A 7427-nucleotide genomic window follows, 5' to 3' on the forward strand; every position below is an offset into this window, starting at 1 on the left:
GTGTGATCCTTGTAACTACAACAATGTGTGATCCTTGTAATAATAATAAGAGGTATAAAACTAAGTCATATAGTCGCAACTACAAACTCATGGTAGCACAACTATAGAAGCATTATACTTTCTCGATATACAAGTATGAATGTTAAGTATAAGTTTCTCAAAGACTTATAATCTAAGTATAAGAAATTAATAGGTATATTACTTGTATATTAAGTAGATCATTATACCTATTCTACTTACTCGTATAGAATTAAAATAGATTTATACATAGCGGATTTACTCGTATATAATTGAAATAGATATATACATAACGGTTTTACTCGTATAGAATTGAAATAAGATATATACGTAGCAACCTAGTTTTTATGGGATTACAAACATTTGTATGAGACTGTGACAACCCGAAATTTAGGGCTATTATTATAACCGCCAATTTATCTATGAATCTCATGTTATATCCGAATTATTGAGTTTTAGTGTATCTTAAGAAGGACAAGTAAGTTCATTCTAACTATAACGATACTAGATGATATTGCACTTTCAGATGTACAACGAATCAAATGACACAAAATATAACCTTAGGATACGTCTGAAAAACTGAAAATTCGTAAAAAGTCATTTTAAGCGAATCAATTATTCTAGCCTCATAGTACGTGTTTACCTATTTCCGAAAATACAAAGAACGTCCAAAACAGAGTTTGTATGCAAAAGATACGACAGTTTTAAGAAAACAAGCGGTAAACATTATTTTTATTTAATCGCGTAAAACCGAATCGATCCGTTGAGGCACTTACGTCACTACTAGAAAATTAAGTAATTACCTACAGTAGAATTGGTAGGAAATCCGTAGGAAAGAGGCGTTACCTACAGATTTCCTACCAAAAACGGGTTGTAGGGAAAACCCTCGTGGATAATTTTTTCCTACAAATTAGCTACACACGTTCCTACGCATTTCCTACGGAATATTCTGTTACAAATTTAACTACGGAATACCAACTGAATACGTTAACTACAAAATACCTACAGATTACCTACGAGTTATTTACCTACGAAACACCTACAAAATACATACGAATTATTTTCCTACAAAATACCTACAAACTGATTTTCCTACGGAATACCTACCAACTACTTTACCTACAGATTACCTACCAACTGCTTTTGCTACAAATTACCTACAGATTTTATTTCCTATAGAATACCTACAGAATATTTATTTCCTACAAATTTTCTATGATTTTTTTACTAGTTTTTATTGCTATATTAAATTTATAATTTCTACGGAATATTTATTCCCTACAATTCAGTCAAAAATCTATTGCTATATTAAATTTATAATTTAAAAAATATCCAAATTTGCAGCTAAAAAAAACCAAATAAATAATTAAAATAATATTCAAATACCATTACATTCATTACAATTAAAATAGTCACTAACATACCATTCATACATTCAAATACCATTACAATACCATGACAAAAGCTACGAACTAGTCAATAACATAACATTAATTTAGTGTTCTAAAACAAAAACTAAGAACTACTTGGTGGATTACCGGACGGATTGATTTGTTTCATAAAGGCTGCCAATTGTCGTTGCACTTGCAATTCCATTTCATTTCGCATTTGTTGCATTTGCAAATTCATTTCACTTTGCTTTTCATCCATGGCTTGTTGCATGTTTGACACTTGTTGTCGCAACTCATTTACCTAAATATAGCAAGACAAACACATGCAGTTAGTAAATGTAATTCAACTTTAAACCATGATAGCAATGTACTTTACTTTTAATTTCATCTATAATTAATCAAAGAAGGATAAAATTTTCAATTAATACATGAATATTAGAATAATACTAAATTCATAGAATGAATATTTGGAATTGAGTGTCCTCTTAGTATCAATTCTTTTGAAACTAAATAGTAGTAGCCTACATATAATCTCTTGATGAAATTGTAGACTTGGTTGAAACTAAATGACATTAATTTTGACAAAACCAATTTTGAAAACATTAAAAGATTAGCATTATAAAATGAATCATTTACATCAAAAACTAAAGGCTAAAAAAAATATATTTGAGTAATTTATGGTAGCCAAAAATAGATGCGCATGCTACTGATGCATGATTCTCCCAAAAGAAAAGGACATTGACAAGTATTAACACATACATGAATGATATTAGTTTCCTAAGCATTTGTAGGCATTTATGATGAAGTCGGTTTCATTTGCTAGTTATTACGGGGGTAGTATTTTCTTGAGAATCTCTTGTGGATATATAATATAACAAGTATTAAGATACAACTTACTTTTTGTTGGTTAGTCTTATGAATGCCATCTTCTATAATTAAAAACAAAACGTTGATTATGCTTTTAGGAAGAACTATGTACATATTTATATTCCCTGAAACTAGAAAGCTATGTTAGTCTTTTAAAGCATGCCAATCTTTCAACAAAAAGTCAAACAAAAAACAATATAACCTACCACAATATAAAGTATATACTAATACACATCTATTAGAAAGGGCTAGAGCATCAAGGGTAAAATCGTCCAAATAGGCAAAATTTCAAAGATTTACAAGGGAGACACATTTTCAAATCCAAACAACCAAAACTGAGGCTAACAGGAAAATTCCGTCCCAAATAGGAGAATACTTCCATTACAGATCTTGGACAGGGTCACAGAATTCAGAAGAGGAAAGGGTATCTAATTTGGATCTTAACTTGAGCTCTGCACATGGACAAGTTACAACTATTGCTGCAAAACTGCTGCATACTGATGATTCAAGTTCTATGGGTCTAAATTAGTGAAATATACTGCAATGGAGAAGTTACAAGTATGGAAAGCAAAGCTGAAAAAGACACTTGAAATCACAAAAACTGAAATTGATTCTCCAGGGGCAAAAGTTGTGAAATGTGAGCAAACTGAAATCGACATACATACATACCTGGGGTGTCGCTGATGGTGGTGTGAGCAGTGACGGTTGTAGTATGGTGCAGCGATGGTGGTGGTACGGGGCAACATCGGCGGTGGTGTGCGACAGCGACGTTGGAGGGCAAACCTGCAACCGTTTTGGTCAATGTGGGTCGCCGATATGAGCTGAAATCAGAGTTCGGAAATCACAAAACTCGAATTGGTTGCTTGAAATCAGTCGAGAATCACCGGTGGATGTGTGCTGCAGCAGGGTTCCGAAATCGCCAAGCAAGGGTTTTATTTGGGTAACAAAAAAATGGTCATTCCTACATTGTGAAAATGTGCTTCGAAATCGTACCTGGGGTGTCGCCGCTGGTAGTGTGGTGCAGCGACGGTGGTGGTATGGTGCAGCGACGGTGGTGATACGGGGCAGCGTCGGCGGTGGTGTGCGACAACGATGGTTGGTTGGCAAACCTGCAACAGTTTGGTCAATGTGGGTCGCCGATCGATTGTTTGGAAATCATAGAAGTCGAATAGGTTACCAAAAAATGTCGCCGATGTACGTATCAGTCGAGAATCACCGGCGGATGTGTGCTGGTTCGGAAATCGCCAATCGCCGGTGTAAGCTAGGGCTTTGTTTGCGACGAGCTAGTTACGAATAGTGAAGCGGGAAACAATTTGGGTTTTAGGAGGCGTAGCAAATCGGTAGCATATGGAAATCGTAGGAATTTCGTAGGTATAAACAAATTGGGAAATTGATGTATAATATTATAATTAAATATAATTTGAAAAGCATGAGTTACGCATTATAATCGATGAAAGTTATTTTCTATATATTGTATAAATATTCTATTTTTTATATAATTGATATTGTGTAGAAATATTCTATTTTTTTTAATAAATTAATATTGTAAAAAAATGAAATCGAAAAAAACAATACTTTCTTTTAAAAACCAGAAAATAAAAAACAACCGTAGGTAATCCGTAGGTAAATACCAACGGATTACCTACGGATAAGCCTGATCCGTAGGTAATCCGTAGGTATTTACCTACAGATTACCTACGGTTTTTTTTAATTTTTGTATTTTTCAAGGGTCTAATGTCGTTTTTTTCGTTTTATTTTTTTCACAACATCATTATACTTTGATTGCTTTATTTTGACAAAGTTATACATCATATAAACGTATGTAGAAGAATGTGCATCATTAGAACCCATTACTATATATGATACAAAAAGCTATTTATGTTTGTTATTGACCAACAATTAACCTCATTAAACAAATACACGATATATTGAACATAATATATACATATGGTTTGTATGTAAATATGTGTATTTGTGTATAGAATATAACTTTCAGTTATATTATATAAAAAAAAGATAATAAAGTTGTAAATCGGTAACGGGTTCTAACGATACATACGTTTGTATGTAAGTTTATGTTATGTATAAGTTGATGAAAAGAAAGAAACCAAAGTATAATGATATTGTGAAAAAAATGAAACTGAAAAAACAATATTTTCTTTTAAAAATTAGAAAATAAAAAACAACCGTAGGTAATCCGTAGGTAAATACCAACGGATTACCTACGGATAAGCCCGATCCGTAGGTAATCCGTAGGTATTTACCTACAGATTACCTACGGTTTTTTTTAATTTTTGTATTTTTCAAAGGTCTAATGTCGTTTTTTTCGTTTCATTTTTTTCACAACATCATTATACTTTGATTGCTTTATTTTGACAAAGGTATACATCATATAAACGTATGTAGAAGAATGTGCATCATTAGAACCCATTACTATATATGATACAAAAAGCTATTTATGTTTGCTATTGACCAACAACTAATCTCATTAAACAAATACACGATATATTGAACATAATACATACATATGGTTTGTATGTAAATATGTGTATTTGTGTATAGAATATAACTTTCAGTTATATTATATAAAAAAAGATAATAAAGTTGTAAATCAGTAACGGGTTCTAACGATACATACGTTTGTATGTAAGTTTATGTTATGTATAAGTTGATGAAAAGAAAGAAACCAAAGTATAATGATATTGTGAAAAAAATGAAATTGAAAAAACAATATTTTCTTTTAAAAATTAGAAAATAATAAACAACCGTAGGTAATTCGTAGGTAAATACCTACGGATTACTTACGGTTTTTTTAATAATAATAAAATTATAAAGTTGTTGGTATTTCGTAGTTATTTTGTACCTATTTTCTTCTGTTGATAGGCTGTAGCTATTCTGTAGCTAATTACCTACGGAATTCCTACAGACTTTTTTCCGTCACTATTCTGTAGATAGTCTGTAGCTAATTAGGAACGGAATACCTACAGATACGTGTTAGTGGTTATTCCGTAGCTATTCTGTAGATATTCCGTTACTAAATTAGGGCATCCTATTCCGTAGGAATTCCGTTGGTATTATGTAGGTAATTACCTACGGAAATTTTCCGTAGCTATTTTTCTGTGGCTAAACCCTTTGTTTTCTAGTAGTATACGCTTTGTCGACGGGATTTCCGAGAGCGTTTTTGGACTCAGGTTATAGTCTATTATTTAATTCCGCACCCGAAATAATTTTTACAAAAATATTCACAAAAGTCGCGAAAACGGACACCGTGAGCCGTTTAAACGCAAAACTTTAAATGTGATTTCCCGGAGTTCCGTAACTCCAAAAATTAATCCGTTTAATGTTCTGGAATCCTTGAATTAAACTCTATGTAACGGTATATTTGGAAAAATTTCTCGATACCCGACTCCCGATACACAAAAAATAGTCAACTTTTGGACATTTAATAAATGGGAGACTATATGTGGGACCCAGTTGGCTTAGAAGCCAGCCAATACTCCTTCTAGCCCACGTGGGTTTTCTTCTCCCTTCTTCTCTTCTTCTTGGGTGCAAGCTTTTTCAATGCTACATGCATGGGTGGAGGCATGGGCATACAAGACTTGGGTGGGAACTTCAACTATAAAAGGAGGCTCACACCACGTCCATTTTCACACAACTCCAGCTCTCTCTCAATGTCTCAATCTCTCCCTCTATATCTCTCTATCTCTCTTGGATTGAATCACCACCACACCCCACCCGCCACCATTTCTGCAGGCTGCCACCACCGCCATCCGTCACCTCCACCTACTATAAGTAACCTCCACCACCCTTTTGTTCCTTGGTGCTTACCCTTCTTCGATTAAAACAGGCGAACCACAAGACCATGTATGTTTTTTTTGTGTGTTGCCATGCTCAACGTAAACAACAGGAGGTTATAAACCTCCTGATTTCAAACTCTCAATTTATTTAAACCATCACCTTTGTTATATATATATATATATATATATATATATATATATATATATATATATATATATATATATATATATATATATATATATATATATATATATATATATATATATATATATATTTCGTCGATCAATCGCAGCAAACACAGGACCATTGCATTTTTTTTGTTTCTTTTTCTTGGTGCAACGTTCGACAAGAGGCAGGAGGTTTGCAACCTCCTGTTAAAAGCTTTCTATATACCAAACTTACTGCAAATTGATTATGTTTACCCCCAAACTTTCGGACTGGTACGACTTTAGCCATTCCCTTGATTTGGATTAATTATTTTACCCCTCGTATGATAAATAGTTACAAATCGGGTCCTAAGTCATTAAACTATCAATTAAAAGTCCACAACTCACCCCTCACTTGAAAATACCTTACAAACCAAGTCCAAATCAGCAAACTTTTATTTTATTTATTTAAATTACACCCCTCCTTGTAATTTATTTGCAAAATAAATCCAAAACTTATACTTCGAATTTAAATAAATCATTTTAGTCCCTTATTTGAAAAGTGTTGACAAACTTAGTCCCATTTGATTTATTTAAATTAGTAAATGAACCCTATGTTTTTGTTAAATTACCAAACAACCCTCCACGTATTAATTTATGTTAAAATTTCATAGGAAACTAAATAAATCTTGGCGGTTCATTATCAAAACGATATTTCTCGGTTTTTCGCGTCAAATACTCGAAACAAATCATCAACCACACATTAAGGTGAGTGTTTGTCACACCCCCAAACCAGAACGGCGGAAACGTTCGGGGGCGGAGGACGTCATATTCAGTATCATAACAGTTCATAGAAAGGAAAGTACACACCACCATATATATTAAAGTTCCCAAAATGTTTACATAATTGTATCCGTTACATGTTCAAAAGTTAAATATCAAAAGAAGTAATTAACGTCAGCACGTTAATCTCCAAAAGTTGATTTCCTAATCTGCTTAGCGGTTTCCTGAGAATACAAGTTATTTCAAAGAAAAAGTGTCAACATTTAAGTTGGTGAGTTCATGAGTAGTGTTTTGAGAAAATGTACGCCATTCGAAAGTTCGTGTATGTTTTCCAGAAAACGCAGTGTTTCAAATGTAAAGAGTTATGATTTGTTGTGTTGAAAATGAATGTATTAGATCCAGAAAAATCCCATATTTTCCCTAA

At 32.9% G+C, this 7427-nt stretch overlaps 1 long non-coding RNA gene across 1 annotated transcript; it reads right to left on the bottom strand.

Annotated features, from left to right (window-relative positions):
- Nucleotides 1-1390: 1390 nt before the first annotated feature.
- Nucleotides 1391-3639, bottom strand: LOC111897635 (uncharacterized). Its single transcript, XR_008224021.1, has 4 exons — nucleotides 3454-3639; nucleotides 3270-3385; nucleotides 2946-3173; nucleotides 1391-1710 (listed from the first exon to the last, which is right to left on the bottom strand). It is a non-coding gene; the product is annotated as an uncharacterized LOC111897635 (long non-coding RNA).
- Nucleotides 3640-7427: the final 3788 nt, after the last annotated feature.

Source organism: Lactuca sativa, chromosome 5, assembly GCF_002870075.4.
Source record: "Lactuca sativa cultivar Salinas chromosome 5, Lsat_Salinas_v11, whole genome shotgun sequence".
NCBI lineage: Eukaryota > Viridiplantae > Streptophyta > Magnoliopsida > Asterales > Asteraceae > Lactuca > Lactuca sativa.